At 43.1% G+C, this 15,005-nt stretch overlaps 1 protein-coding gene across 2 annotated transcripts in view; it reads right to left on the reverse strand.

Annotated features, from left to right (window-relative positions):
* The window catches only part of FAM107B (family with sequence similarity 107 member B), a 221,262-nt gene that overhangs the window by 76,360 nt on the left and 129,897 nt on the right, over window positions 1–15,005 (reverse strand). The window contains exon 1 of one of the 2 annotated variants that reach the window (XM_055543867.1): window positions 3,750–3,931. The exons of the other annotated variant lie outside the window; for it this stretch is intronic. The gene's annotated coding sequence lies outside the window, so the exon portion shown is untranslated. Of the gene's footprint in view, window positions 1–3,749; window positions 3,932–15,005 lie in introns of those variants that run through there. 2 annotated transcript variants of the gene reach the window in all.

Genomic DNA, 15,005 nt, shown 5'->3' on the forward strand with positions numbered 1-15,005 from the left:
ACTGACAGGGTCCTGGAATCAGCAGCATCAGATGCGATAAAAGCGTGAATCCTTTTCAGCGGAGTTCCCTGGGTACATTGCATAAGGAAAGGTTTACAGTTCAGATGGATGGGGCCCAGCACTTCTTGCACGAGAAGGAGAAAGGGAGAAACTGGTTTGTTTCACAAACGAAGAGCAAAACTAGGCCAAGCTTGGACAAGGAAATTACGTGAGGAAATGCAATGAAGTCTCCTCAGGTCATTCCAGCACCAAGTGGCCCCGGGCTGTGCATACAGACTTCTCTGTTGCACAGTTCTCTCCATGCACAACGGGAGCCCAAAGTGAGATGCAAAAACGGGTCAGTGCTCACAGCTACTTTTTCCAGACTTAAAAAAGGCTGACAAGTTCCTATCTCTCAAGATATCCGGGGACTTCAAAAATGCCTCAAATCTAGACCTCACCCAATGAAACCTCCTGGCCCCTTTTCTCCAAACATTTTCACAGAGAATTCTGGAAGGAAAGGGCAGACAGGACATTAAGAAGATGAAGTCCTATGAGACTTCCCTGGCAGTCCAGTGGTTAAGACTTTGCCTTCCAATGCAAGGGTACAGACTGGATCCCTGGCCAGGGAGCTAAGATCCAACATGCCTCATGGCCAAAAAACCAAAACATAAACAGAAGCAATATTGTAACAAATTCAACAAAGACTTTAAAAATGGTCCACATTAAAAAAAAAAAATCTTAAAAAAATATGAAGCCATATTATTAACCTACTATGTTCCCTCTTTTTAAAGAAGTTTTCCACACCTTAACTACTCCCCTCAAAATCAGTAAAAACTCTTTTCCATCTCTGTGACATTTTAAACAATGAAGAAATCAAAGGAATGAATGAACGAATGACCACATACACATCCTACCACATACAGCTCAGGAACCAGACTTCTCAGAGCACTTCTCTCAAATTCAAACCAAGACTACTTTTAAACATGTCAGGAATGGAATCTCCAGGCCACAGGGATAGGCCATCACAAACAGCCATATGAGTCTGTAACCCTGGACCACTTCCAAACTTTTCTCTCCTCCCTGTGAGGCAACAGAACTTTTAAGAGCAAAGCGACTCAACTCTGACCTCACATCCAGCTTGGCTGTGCTGCTCGGACTGTTCCAGGTCACAGGAGGGTTGAAAAATAAGATTGAGAGATTCTGATAGTCCCTATTTTAGTTTCTTTTGACTTCTGGATGGAGAAAGGTACCGTTGTCACAACAAGTCACAAACTTGACACTCACAGGTCACTGTTGTTGACCTTCTGTGTCTATGGGTATTGGTTGTAGGACCCCTGAGGATATCAAAATCCACAGATGCTCACGTCCCCATATAAAACGGTGCAGTACGATGAATACCGTTGGCCCTCTGCATCTTGGGGTTTGGCACCTGCAGATTCAATCCTTGATTGGTTGACTGTGGGGATGTGAAACTCAGGGGTTTGGAGAGTCAACTGTACTGCATTGTAAACCCCCAAACACACATGCAGAGTAAGGAGCCCCATGTTAGAAACAGGAACGACGACGGCACCTGACAGCACGTAACCACAACTTCCTTTTCGTAAATTTTTGTAACTTCAAAAAACATTGCATCATCCTAATCATCAATCTAGCACTTCTAAACAGTCAATTCCAAGACCTCTTTGTAAATTTTCATATTGGAGAAATTAAATGTTGGAAAATTTTACAAGTGGAAAATAAAAGTATATAATGACAAAAACATTCAGCGGCCAAATGTGTGGTTTGAACGCCTTTTTTGTTTTTGTTTTTTCCCAGAACACAGGCACTTCAAAACTACTCTCTACACTCACAGGAAAATCCTTCTTGTTTTACTTTCCCAGTGTAAGGTCTTTTATTTTTTTTTTTTTAATTTTATTTTATTTTTAAACTTTACATAATTGTATTAGTTTTGCCAAATATCAAAACGAATCCGCCACAGGTATACATGTGTTCCCCAGTGTAAGGTCTTTTAGAAGCAAGCATGTCACCAGCTACAAAACCATGGCTATTCCTGGTTCTACAAAAAGAGTTCCCTTCTGTTACAATTTTTCATGATCTTAGAACACAGTTTTATTTTCTTTAACATTGTAAAAAATGAAAGGTTGCTTTTATTTTTTAAAAAAGTCAACCCCAAACTATTCCTGAAATCCAAGGAACACAGTACATTAAATGCTTTCATCAGTCCGTTCTTTACTATTTAAGTGGAACTTGCGTTGTTTTTTCCTACTTCTTCCCTCCCCCTTCTGCACAGGTGGTTATTTGCAAGGCTATAAGGAAATATATTTCAAACAATTTGTTGGCAAAACACCACTGTAGACTAAGGTTATTAGAGATCATATTTTAGACCGATGGAAGTGGTCAAGATTAATAATCAGTAACTCCTTCATTCATTCACATTCACACACACACACACACACACACGCACTTCACACCAGGGCTGCGAAGCCATAAATGAAGCAAACACGCCTTTATTCTAGGGTATGTCTGGGTGGTTGGGTACATGAGTGACTTTTTTTCCCCTATGTTTCTTTTCAATTTGTTAATAAACATATATAATTTTACACCTAAAAGCTTTAAACTGGAAACTACTAGCACTAAGAAATCTCTAGACATGCACCTCAGATACTATCTCAACTTAAAGCAATTTGTACAGCTGAAATCTCCAACGTGATGAAAAGGGGACATGGGCCTAGGAGAAACTAAGTATCTGTTGGCAAGTTAAAAATATAAAGCCTAACAGGCCTTATTCCAATTTTCTATATTTGTCTTGAATATCACACTCATTCTCATCAAAGAACTTTGCTCTACTGTCACTGACTCAAGTCTTCCAGCGAAAGGCAGGAAGATCTGTATCTTAAACTACAGAGAAGATCTGCTATTTATCCTCTGCGGGATTCCTCTTCATATTTCAGGACTGTTACCATCCCCTATAAAGCTCGTCAAAACTTGGCCAGAGGCATCCACGCTATCCCAGAGGGGACCCGAAGATGCTCGGGGGAGGAGTTATGAAAATCAAAATTTTAGGACTCCTTGGGTACAGACGCCACCCAACATACTGGGTTCACTGGAGCAGTAGGAGCGGAGCAGAGAGGAGGCATAAATGGAAAAGTTACTTGTAGGTTGGTTGGGAAACAGTGCCCTGATCACCTTTCAACCAGCGGGGCAACCCCCCCGCGGCCCCTCCTTTGTTTGCCCAGGCGGAGAGGCTCCGCGGCGGCCAGGGCTGCTAGGGGCGAGACGGGCGCCCCGGGCTCGGCATCTGGCCGCGCGCGGCGCAGCCAGTGGGCAGCGCATCCCTCCAAGCAGGGTCTCTCCATTTTCAGGGCCGGGGAAGCAACAATAAGCTGAGCGGAGCGGCCGCCCAGGCTCGCCGCACTGGCGGCGCCCCGCGTATCCCCTGCACCCCCGGGTACCGGGGACTCCCCGCACGCGGCCCCTGCCACGCCCCGACCCCGCACGCCGGACCCGTCTCCTGCACCGCACGGGGTGGCCGGGGCTCCCCGGAAGCCCACCGCCCTGCGCACCGTAACCCCCCAACCCCCGAACGCAAGGACCCCCGCCCCAGCGCCAGCTGCGAGGAGGGGAAGCCTGGCGGCCCTTCCCACCGGGAAAGCCTCGCGCCGGGAGTCAGAGCAGGGTGGGCGGCCGTGCCGTAGCCCTAGCGGGCACCCCGCCTCCCCTCAGCTCCCAGTCTTTGTGTGCAAAGTAAGTGCTGGAGGCGAACCCACCTCGGCGTGCGCACAAAGGCGCGCGGCTCCCTCCCCGGCGCTCGCTCCGGGTGTCCGCGGCGGCACCCAGCGGCCCAGCAGCTGAGAGCGGCCCGGGCGGCGGTTCTGACGGCGGCGGCTACCCGTCCGGCGCAGGGCGGCTCTTTCACACCCCGCGGCCCCGCGCGTCCGAATTAAGCGGCGGGGCGGGGCGGGGGCGGGGCGAGATTGCCGAGGCCACGCCCTCGGACACGCCCCGCCGCGGGGGCTGGAGCTCCGCGCTCCGGACCGTGGCCCACTAGGGCTACACCGGGAAAAAGTCAGCGGGTTTGGTTCCGGAGGTTTTCCTTCTGTGGTTTTAGTTTGGTTCGCTTTGGGAACTCTCGAAGGAGAGAGAATACTGTATTAGAACAAAAAACTGAGTATCACCAGATGAGAGAAATGGGAAATTAAATTACACACACACACACCCCACCACCACTACCACCACCCCCGCAAGCACAAGCACTCTGGAGTGTTTGGCTGCTGTTGTCTGGCTTCAAACTTCCCCGTTAAAATCCTGCCAACACGTCTCCAGACAAAACTCAAAGGGACAGGGAATCAGATTTGTTTTGTAACTGTACATATTTACTGGCCAACCAGGGCCTGAAACCCAGAGACCTGGTAATTTGTTCAGACTCCTCCTCCTCACTCAGGGTATTTAAATTTATAGGAAAGGAGAAAAAGGTTTGGTTTGTCTTTTTTTTTCTCTCTCAGGTTTTCATTTTTCTCAGCTGTCTTAGAGCAAATTGCTTTTCTGCCCAACCCTAAGACTCTTAGATTACAATCTACCTGAATCACAGCAGGTTAAAAAAAAAAAAAGTGGGGGAGGTATCTGTTTCAGGGTAACAAACAATAAAGACAACAGGTAATGGGTTTTAGATCAAAAGCTTTTTAATTTTCTTGGCCGCAAATGAATAAGCACTTATTTATGGGCAAACCTTTCTGACCGAAACAGGCTGGGTCATGATCACACAAAAAAGTCATATCAATTATGGGTTTTGGTAAACCAGTTGAGACTTCCCAGGTGGCTTAGGGGTAAAGAATCCACCTGCCAATGCAGGAGACTCAAGTTCTATCCCTGGGTTGGGAAGATCCCCTGGAGAAGGAAATGGCAACCCCCTCCAGTATTCTTCGTCAGGATAATCCCGTGGGCAGAGGAGCCTGGCGGGCTACGGTCTGTGGGGTTGCAAAGAGCCTTGTACACGACTTAGCAACTGAGCACACGAACGAATGACTTCCTCCAAAGATGCTATGAAGTCACAACACTTTAGAGTCTGGTCATCCCTAGTCTCTGAAGCCCGCTAGGGGGTGGTATCACCTGCCACAGGATTTAGAGAGACAGTGTCTTCCAAGCCCCAAAATTCACCTGTGTGAACTTTATCCACTCTGTTCCCCACAAGTCTTACTTCTCTCCCATTCTTGGGCTGTGTTGGCTCTGCTCTTGACAATGGATCCACCAGTCACCAAACCAGAATCTGGGATCCGGCCTAGATTTTCCCCACTCCCCACATGGGAGTCAGCTGTACATGATGCCTTGATGGCTTTCCCTGCCCCCAGCCCACTGGTTTTGCCACACTTGGCCTTTGGGGTCTGTCACCACCCTGTAGCAGTAGCCTCCCAATATCCCCAGCCTCCCATCTCACACATGCTTTTCCTCCAGATTGCTTCCCCACCGAACTTTCAAAGTTCTAATCTGCTCTTAAAACCTTTAGCTAATGGGAAGCTACTATACAGCACAGGGAGCTCAGCTCCGTGCTCTCTGATGACCTAGAGGGGAGAGATGGGAAGAGTGGGAGCAAGGCTCAAGAGGGAGAGGAGATATATATATATATGTATATATATATATATATATATACATATATATATATATATATACACACATATAGCTGATTCACTTCAGTGTACTGTAGAAACAAAAACATCATAATGCAATTACATTCCAATTAAAAATAAATAAAATAAAAAATCCTTTAAAGGATGTTCAATTCCTACTACATGACCCAGTTCAAGTTCCTTCACACAGTACCCCATAGAGCAACACATTTTTTGATATCACCTTGATGACCTTGCTGGGGTCTTTCTACTTCCCCCAAACACATACCCATGGATCCACTCAGCCAGAGTGCTGTATTTGCTAAATGGCCCTATTTTGTGACTATGAGGACTGCATGAAAGAATCAGTCACCTGCTGGCTTTTCTACATGCCTCCCCTCTGCCTAGCACACCTCCCCACCCCAATCCCCAAGAGCTCCTCTCCTCTCTGAAACCCAAGTTCCTCTGAGAAGACTTCCTAACTTGCTCAAACTGAATGGACTTTTTCTGCCTCTCCGTACCTAGTATGACCTTATAATTAGTGCACGAATTATAAATATGTGCCCTCCTTGAGCGGAGTTTATACTTGATAGATATACATATCTTCACAGATATACATAGCCTCCTGCTTAACCTAGTGTCTGGCATATAAGAAATGTTAGGGACTGAATTATGTGTTCCCCAAATTCATATGTTGAAACCCAAACCCCTAATGTGACTATATCTGGAGATAGGGCCTTTAGGAAGGTTAAATGAGGTCATTAGAGGGGGGACCTAACCCAGTAAGACTGGTGACCTTGTAAGAAAAGGAAGAGATACACGATGTCTCTCTGTCTCTCTCTCTGTGTGTGTGTGTGTGTGCGCGCACACACACACACATAGAGGCCATGAGAGAACACAGCCAGAAGGCAGTCATTCGCAAGCCAGAAAGAGCTTCACCAGAGATCAACTCTGCCAGCACCTTGATCTTGGACTTCCAGGCTCCAAAACTGTGAGAAATAAGTGTCTGTGGTTTAAGCCACTGTTACGGCAGCCTGAGCAGAAGGATGCCTTAAATTTTAGACTCTAACCCTGGAAAAGCACTGACCCATCGGTGAGTCTATAACGTCCCCTCAAAGCAGCCTGGACAAACGCTGATGACGCCAGGACAATGGACAGAGTGTCTAGATGTGATAAGTGACCACACAGCCTCTTCCCTGCCCTGGAGAGAAACAGAAACATGCAGCTTATTCCCTAGACTGGGGTGTTAATGTCCAGAAGCTCTCAGCCTCTTCCTTACCTTTGTATCAAGAACTATTACTTCTTCTAAATCAAAAACAGTAAGAGGAGATCAAATATTTACTTTGCACTTCTTGAGTCAAAGCTTTATTAAAAGATAGGACACCAATACTCATTCATTAAGTCTATGGTTTGGGGCTTCTATTATATTTCACATGCCTGAGAATCTTAAGGAGATCTTAATTCAGATAGGATCAAATATCCAATTTGGCTTGGCACCCCTGGAGTCACTGTGGGTGGAACCCGGAAATAAGAACTTAAAGGTTATGGACTAGGACGTCCCTGGTGGTACAGTGGATGAGAATCTACCTGTGAGTGCAAGGGACATGGGTTGCATCCCTAGTCGGGAAAGATTCCACATGTCTCAGAGTAACTAAGCCTTCATGCCACAACTACTGCGCCTAAAGTCTATGCTCCAGAACAAGAGAAGCCTCCACAGTGAAAAGCCCACACACCACAAAGAAGAGCAGCCCCCACTCACTGCAACTAGGGAAAGCCGGCACCCAGCAACAAAGACCCAGAGCAACCAAAAAGAAATCACTTTTTTTAATTTTAAAAAGGTTATGGACTAGAGTGTTGGGGGCTTCCCAGGTGGCAGTCACCTGCAAGTAAGACAAAGGTTTGATCCCTGGGTCAGGAAGATCCCCTGGAGAAGGAAATGGCAACCCACTCCAGTATTCTTACCTGGGAAACCCCATGGACAGAGGAGCCTGGCGGGCTACAGTCCATGTGATCGCACAGATTCAGACACGACAGAGAAACTTGGCATGCACACACACACGCAGTGTGATATTTATGCTTGAATCCACAGCCTCTATCAACAGCACTTGGACCATATTCAGGACGTGACAGGTGTTTGTCCAGTAAGTAGCCTGGACTTTCAGGGCACAGCTAGACTTCCCAGGGGTTACATCAGGTGACACATAACTCTCAGCCTGAGTCTGATGTCCTGGTAGATTCCATATTCTAGATGTGAACAGAACCTCAGGAAGGTCAGGTGAGCTGGCGGCACCTCCCTGGGTCTCTAGTCCTGGGCTGGCACAGTTCACCAGGTAGACAGAGAGCCTTTGCTCACTTTCTCCAAATATATAGCAAAGAAAATGTTCCCCTGAGTAGTTTTTGAGTCTGTTAACCAATCATTAGTGATAGATTCTCTACAGCAGAGTACACATAATAATCTTCCATCTTACAACACTCACCCAAAAGACCACCCATACTCAGCTTTAACCTCATCCTTCTGCTTTGACATCTGGGACCTTTTATATTCTTTCCTAAAGAAAACTGAGGAGAGCAGAGATGAACATTTGAAGGGAGCATAAAATAGAACAAAGCAAATCAATTCAGAATGAGATATGTTGTGTTTTAATCTCCCACTTGGTCATTTTCCCTATGTATGATCTTGAAATAGTTGCTTTATGCCCGAACCATCATTCTACAGAGCTCCAAACAGATAAGAACAGCTTAACAGTGCCCCAGAGGAGGGAAATTTTTTTATATATCTATACTCTTTTGTGTCTCAAATTTTGCACTGTGTACATGGCCATTTGAATAGATAAGAGTTCATTCAAATAGAAATAGAATCTTAATTTTCAGTTCACATTTTAAAAGTCATATTCTTCAATATCTGTATCAGTTATCTATTAATGAATAACCCAGCATGTCAGAACGTAGTGGTGTAAAATAATGAATGATTTGCTCACTGTGCTGTGGGTTGGCAATTTGGAGGAGGCTCAGCTGGGATACCTCACTTCTGCTCTGTTTGGTTTCTGTTCTCTTGCACTCTATCATGCATTTGCTGTCACCTGGGAGGTTGGCTATGGACCGGCTTGTCCTGAGTGGCCTCAAAGTCCAGATGTTGACTGGAGCTGTTTGCTTGGGTACCTCAGGTACAGGCTCACAGGGACTTCCTCCCACAGCAGCTGGTCCCAGAGGAAGCCCTCAGGCCTACTGAGACCTAACCTCATCCTGCTACATTCTGTAGTTTGAAAATCACAGACGTAGCCCAAATCCAAGGTTTAGTGGCTCCACCCCTTGGAGCACGAGCATTTGTGAGTATGGGAATGGAATCACTTCATTAAATATGCTAACAGCACCAGTAAGAAAAAGGAACCCTCTTCCCTTTAATAGTTAATGGTTAATCTGCTACAAAGCGTTTGGCAAACTTTACAACACAGCCCTGCTTCATAATGTACTGGACACTTTGCCATTTCTAGAGTCTAAAATTCAGCAGAGTTTCATTTCAAAACCTTTAATAATATGTGTTGCCTAAAATGCTTGATTTTGATTTTGTTTTTACAAAACACTTGTCTTTATTACTCATAATTTTAAAATCAAAGGGACTCTAGAAGATGGTGATTCAACTTTGCAACTAAACATCCCCTAAGAATCCAAAGAAACAGCTGTTAGTCACATAAACAACTAGGGCATGATGCAAAGGTCTGACTTTTACGTCTTTTTCTTCACATAAATCCAAAACCAGAAAAAAAGAAGGATTTCCTGAGTGTCTTCCTGTACATTAAAACAAAAATCTCTAAAAGCAAAGACAGGGGGAAAAAGCACTAAACCCTCATCCTGTCAAAAATATTAAGATGTCTTAGTAGTAGGTATATATTAATGAGTAAACAAACCATCTCTGTACATAAGCATAGTAAAGATGATTCCTCCTAAATGTTTCCTAATTCTAAAACCAACATAGAAAACAAGTGGCCAGTTCACTGAGAACACTCTGCATTTGCTCCAGCTTTTTTTGCTTCTTGCTCTACATTCCAGATACATTTCTATTAGCAGGAAGTATCCCTTTAAATGTCCATAATGGTAATAACTGGTTGAATGCTATTTATATATATTCACCTACCTTTTAAACAATGCAATAAAGTAAGTTCATGAAGTTATAGAATAAAGACCAGGCTAAGGCAGAAGAGATCTAAACCATGGCTCTGCTACCAACTAGCTTTGTGATTTTGGACAAGATATTTAACTTACTGCAGGCTATTGCCTCTGGATTTAGTGGTCAGTGATTCAATTGAAATCTATATCTAGATAAATGCATGTTATGTGTAAAAAATACAGCACTATTGCACACACATATATATACATATATATAAAGAGGTGTGTGTATACATATATGTTCTATCTAAAAATTACAGTATGAATGGTTTTTCTGTTGCTATCCCATCTTGGCTGGAAGTTGGGGGCTGCTTAATCCACTTTGGGCTTGCAACTAAAGTCCAAACTGCAAGCTAATGTTAAATCTTGCCAGAGAAAGTTTGCTTATTAACTCTGCCTAGAGAATTGCCACATAGTTGAAGTGCTAATGATTCCTGGGCTTTAAAAAATGCTCTCTGAGTGATAACATTCTTTTATATGTTCCACGAAAATTCAACATGGACTAAAATGCTATCTAATGTCAGCTATAGCTGGATAATATTAATATTAATAAATATTTGAACTTGATAAGGAAAAAGTTCCTTCATGGCATAGTGCTAAAGAATTCACCTGCCAATGCAGTAGATACAGGAGACACTGGTTCGATCCCTGGGTTGGGAAGATCCCCCAGAGAAAGAAATGGCAATCCACTCCAGTATTCTTACCTGGAAAATTCCATAGATGGAAGAACCTGGCAGGCTACAGTCCATGGGGTTGCAAAGAGTCGCTCAGTTGACTGAGCGACTAAGCACACACCCATGAAGGAAAATTAGAGAGAAAGACTGAGTGATAAAAAGGACAGAGTCCTGTGGGGTGGCCGAAGGCTAGTTTCTGGCACTGTTTGTAATCCTCCCGGGCACCTCTCGGTCACTGTCATTGTGCAAAACAACCTGCGTTGTTCTAATTGCAGCTTGACCTGATGACTGCCTTTTTGCAAGTCAACAGCTGAGACACTTTGCAAGAAATCGGACTTTGACATGCACCTGCTTTTCCCAAATCATTTCTCCCTACAACAACTGCTTACACCATCTGCTCTCATCTACATGAGTGCATAAACAACTAGTGGTTTGGCCAAAAAGTTTGCCCGGGTTTTTCTGTAACAGCTTATGGAAAAACCTGAACAAACGTTTTGGCCTCCCCAGTAGTTAAATGGATAAATGAAGACATGCAAAGACAGAGTAGAAGCTATTTCTTTTTCTTTAAAAGATCAATAAAATTGAAAAACTTCTGTCCAAAATGATGAGAGACAGAGAGACAAAATTTAAAGAATATTAGGAATTAATGTGGAGACATAACTATTGATACTCAAGACACTCAAAAGAGAATATAGAAATACTAAGAACAACTTTATCTGAAAATTTAAATGAAATGGAAACATTCCTAGAAAAAAAATCAACTTGCTCCAAGTGATTCAGAATGAAATAGGAAACTGGGAGAGTCCCACACACTTTCGATGAGTCAGATCAGCAGTTAAAATTTTCTCACAGGATAGGAGGAACCTAGTAGTATGGAAATCGATTTTCAGAATGATTAATGATATTCATGGCTTAGTTAAATATATGTCTCACCTTTTTGAGAGACAGCTTAGCAATGTGACCAATCAAAAGCAGAACTTCTCTTTTTTCCTCTCAACTCCCCTCAGTTCAGTTCAGTCGCTCAGCCATGTCCAACTCTTTGCGACCCCATGGACTGTAGGGCCCCACATCTACTTGGGTCACAAAGCCAGTCCATTGCTTTCACTCTTTTTCTCTCATATCTGCATGCTCCTCTCCATTTCTATGAAACTCTGCCTGAACCACATATACATAATTTTCATTGAATGGACATCTATGAACACTCCTTTCCTCCCATCCACCCCACACAGTGAACATTATCGCACAAGCCATAGCACCTGTAGAGCATGTCCAACATAACTACATAAGGCTTCCTTCCTCACATCCAGACCTTTAGTTGCCCTTTAATTAAAACTGGGGAACACATGTATACCTGTGGCGGATTCATTTTGATATTTGGCAAAACTAATACAATTATGTAAAATTTAAAAATAAAATAAAATTAAAAAATAAATAAATAAATAAAAAGACAATAGTAATTAAAAAAAATTAAAAGTTACTTCTTTCTTTAAGAAATTGTTTTCTGAAAAGTGGAAAGACCCCCCCCTCATACACACAATGGTAACTATGTGAGGTAGCATATTAATTAGCTTGACTATGGAAGAAACACAAGCTGGAATCAAGATTGCTGGGAGAAATATCAATAACTTCAGATATGCAGATGACACCACCCTTATGGCAGAAAGTGAAGAGGAACTCAAAAGCCTCTTGATGAAAGTGAAAGAGGAGAGTGAAAAAGTTGGCTTAAAGCTCAACATTCACAAAATGAAGATTATGGCATCTGGTCCCATCACTTCATGGGAAATAGATGGGGAAACAGTGGAAACAGTGTCAGACTTTATTTTTCTGGGCTCCAAAATCACTGCAGATGGTGATTAAAGCCATGAGATTAAAAGACGCTTACTCCTTGGAAGGAAAGTTATGACCAACCTAGACAGCATATTCAAAAGCAGAGACATTACTTTGCCAACAAAGGTCCATCTAGTCAAGGCTATGGTTTTTCCACTGGTCATGTATGGATGTGAGAGTTGGACTGTGAAGAAGGCTGAGCGCCAAAGAATTGATGCTTTTGAACTGTGGTGTTGGAGAGGACTCTTGAGAGTCCCTTGGACTGCAAGGAGATCCAACCAGTCCATTCTAAAGGAGATCAGTCCTGGGTGTTCATTGGAAGGACTGATGCTGAAGCTGAAACTTCAATACTTTGGCCACCTCATGCGAAGAGTTGACTCATTGAAAAAGACCCTGATGCTGGGAGGAATTGGGGGCAGGAGGAGAAGGGGACGACAAAGGATGAGATGGCTGGATGGCATCACTGCCTCTATGGACATGAGTTTGGGTGAACTCTGGGAATTAGTGATGGACAGGGAGGCCTGGCGTGCTGTGATTCATGGGGTCACAAGGAGTCAGACACGACTGAGCGACTGAACTGAAACTGAACTGAGTAATCATTCCACTACGCATATTCTGAAGGAGATCAGTCCTGGGATTTCTTTGGAGGGAATGATGCTGAAGCTGAAACTCCAGTACTTTGGCCACCTCATGCGAACAGTTGACTCATTGGAAAAGACTGATGTTGGGAGGGATTGGGGGCAGGAGGAGAAGGGGACGACAGAGGATGAGACGGCTGGATGGCATCACTGACTCCATGGACGTGAGTCTGAGTGAACTCCAGGAGTTGATGATGGACAGGGAGGCCTGGTGTGCTGCGATTCATGGGGTCGCAAACAGTCGGACACAACTGAGCGACTGAACTGAACTGAACATATGTGTGTATCAAATCAGCATGTTACATATTGTAAATATATACAACTTTTTCTTCAAATGGCTTTCTTTTCCATCAAACAGCCAATGTTAATGAATTCAGTTGAGCTGAAAATTAGGAACACATATAGAGGCAGGGGATGTTTACTCTTATAAAACAATGCATTTTCTCATGAATTATAGTTACTGATCAGATTTATTACTTTACAAGAACTGTACACATTTTCAGAAATAGTAGCTTCTGGGACTTCCCTGGTGGTCCAGCAGATAAGACCCTGCACTTCCAATGCAGGAGGTGTGGGTTCGATCCCTGGTCAGGGAACTAAGATCCCACATGCCACATCCAAAAACAAAACAAAAAAGAAATAGTAGCTTCTTAAGGATTTAGAAAGACCTGAATCTTAAATAATATTGCTTATGAACAATTATCAAAACATATGCCTAAATAATTTTTCCTAATTAGCTATGTTCTTTGTATAATTAGGATGAACATAGGTAAGCAAAACTGTGAACAATTCTGAATATTTCTTCTTTCATGAAACTGATATAGTTTCTGATATATTGTACTACTTTAGATAATAAATTTAATTTATTTCCTGATTTTTCTTATCTTCTCAAAATAGAAGTGAATTCCCAAATAACCCTTTTAGTAATTTACAAAGTGATGTGTACATTTAGAATTTGCATGTTCTTTTATCATCATTTATTTTTGAGCAAGTTATAACTCCCAACAAAGGGGGAAAATCAAATATTTTCACTGTTTGGAGATTATGAAATAATATAGCTAAAAATGCCTGAAGAACAGTGCCATGTCTTGTGTAAGATTTTTAAAAATGCTTGCTTTGCCCCCCAGAGGACTGACTATAGTGATCGAGTCCCCGATAGAAATTTCTGTCTTATATCCCCTGCTGAGCAGCTGAGTAACCTTGGCCAACTTATTCAGCTTCTCCAAGCTTTGGTTTTTGCCATCAGTTACATGGGGATTTACTCATTTAACAAATAATTCTCAGATACATTATTTTTTGTTCCAGGCCCTGTTAATTCTAGTCCCTGGGAATACAACAGTGAACACAATGGAGAAAAATCCCTGCCTTTATCTGATACACATTCTAGACAAGGACATCAAACAAGAAAGGAAGGAATGAAAAAAGAAGGAAAGAAAGAAGAAAAATAGAAAGGCATATAATATGTCCAATAGCATTAGTTATTCCTACGCTATAGAAAAAAACAAGTGGGATAGATAACTAATAAGGACCTACTGCATAGCACAGGAAACTGTACTCAATACTCTGTAATGGCTATATGGGAAAAGAATCTTAAAGAGAGTGGATATATGTGTATGTATAATAGATACACTTTGCTGTACACCTGAAACTAACACAACGTTGTAAATCTCATCTATAGTCCAATAAAACTTTAAAAAATAAAATAAGCTGGGAAGGGGATAAAAAGTGGTGATGGGAATGTGTAATTTTAAATAGGGTGGCAAGGGAAAGTTTCTCCCAGAAAGTGACATTTAGGCAAACACCTGGAGGATATGAAGGCACTCCTTGAGCAGGCATTGGGAGGAAAATCTTTGCAGGCAGCTAGAATAGCAGTGCAGAGGGCATGAGGCTGACACACACAGTAAATTCAAGAAACAGCAAGAAGGCAAACAGTTGAAAGGCAGGTCCAGAGGAAATGATGGATGATGAAGTCAGATCACAGAAGGCCCCATGGGCTGTTGAAGGGCATCTGGCTTTAACTCCGAGCAAGCTGGGAAGCCACCAGCAGAAGATTTCGAACAGAGGAGAGACCAGTTTCATGTACATTTTTATGGGATCACCCAGTTGCAGGGTTGAAGACA

The sequence above is a fragment of the Bubalus kerabau genome, chromosome 13, assembly GCF_029407905.1.
Source record: "Bubalus kerabau isolate K-KA32 ecotype Philippines breed swamp buffalo chromosome 13, PCC_UOA_SB_1v2, whole genome shotgun sequence".
Lineage (NCBI taxonomy): Eukaryota > Metazoa > Chordata > Mammalia > Artiodactyla > Bovidae > Bubalus > Bubalus kerabau.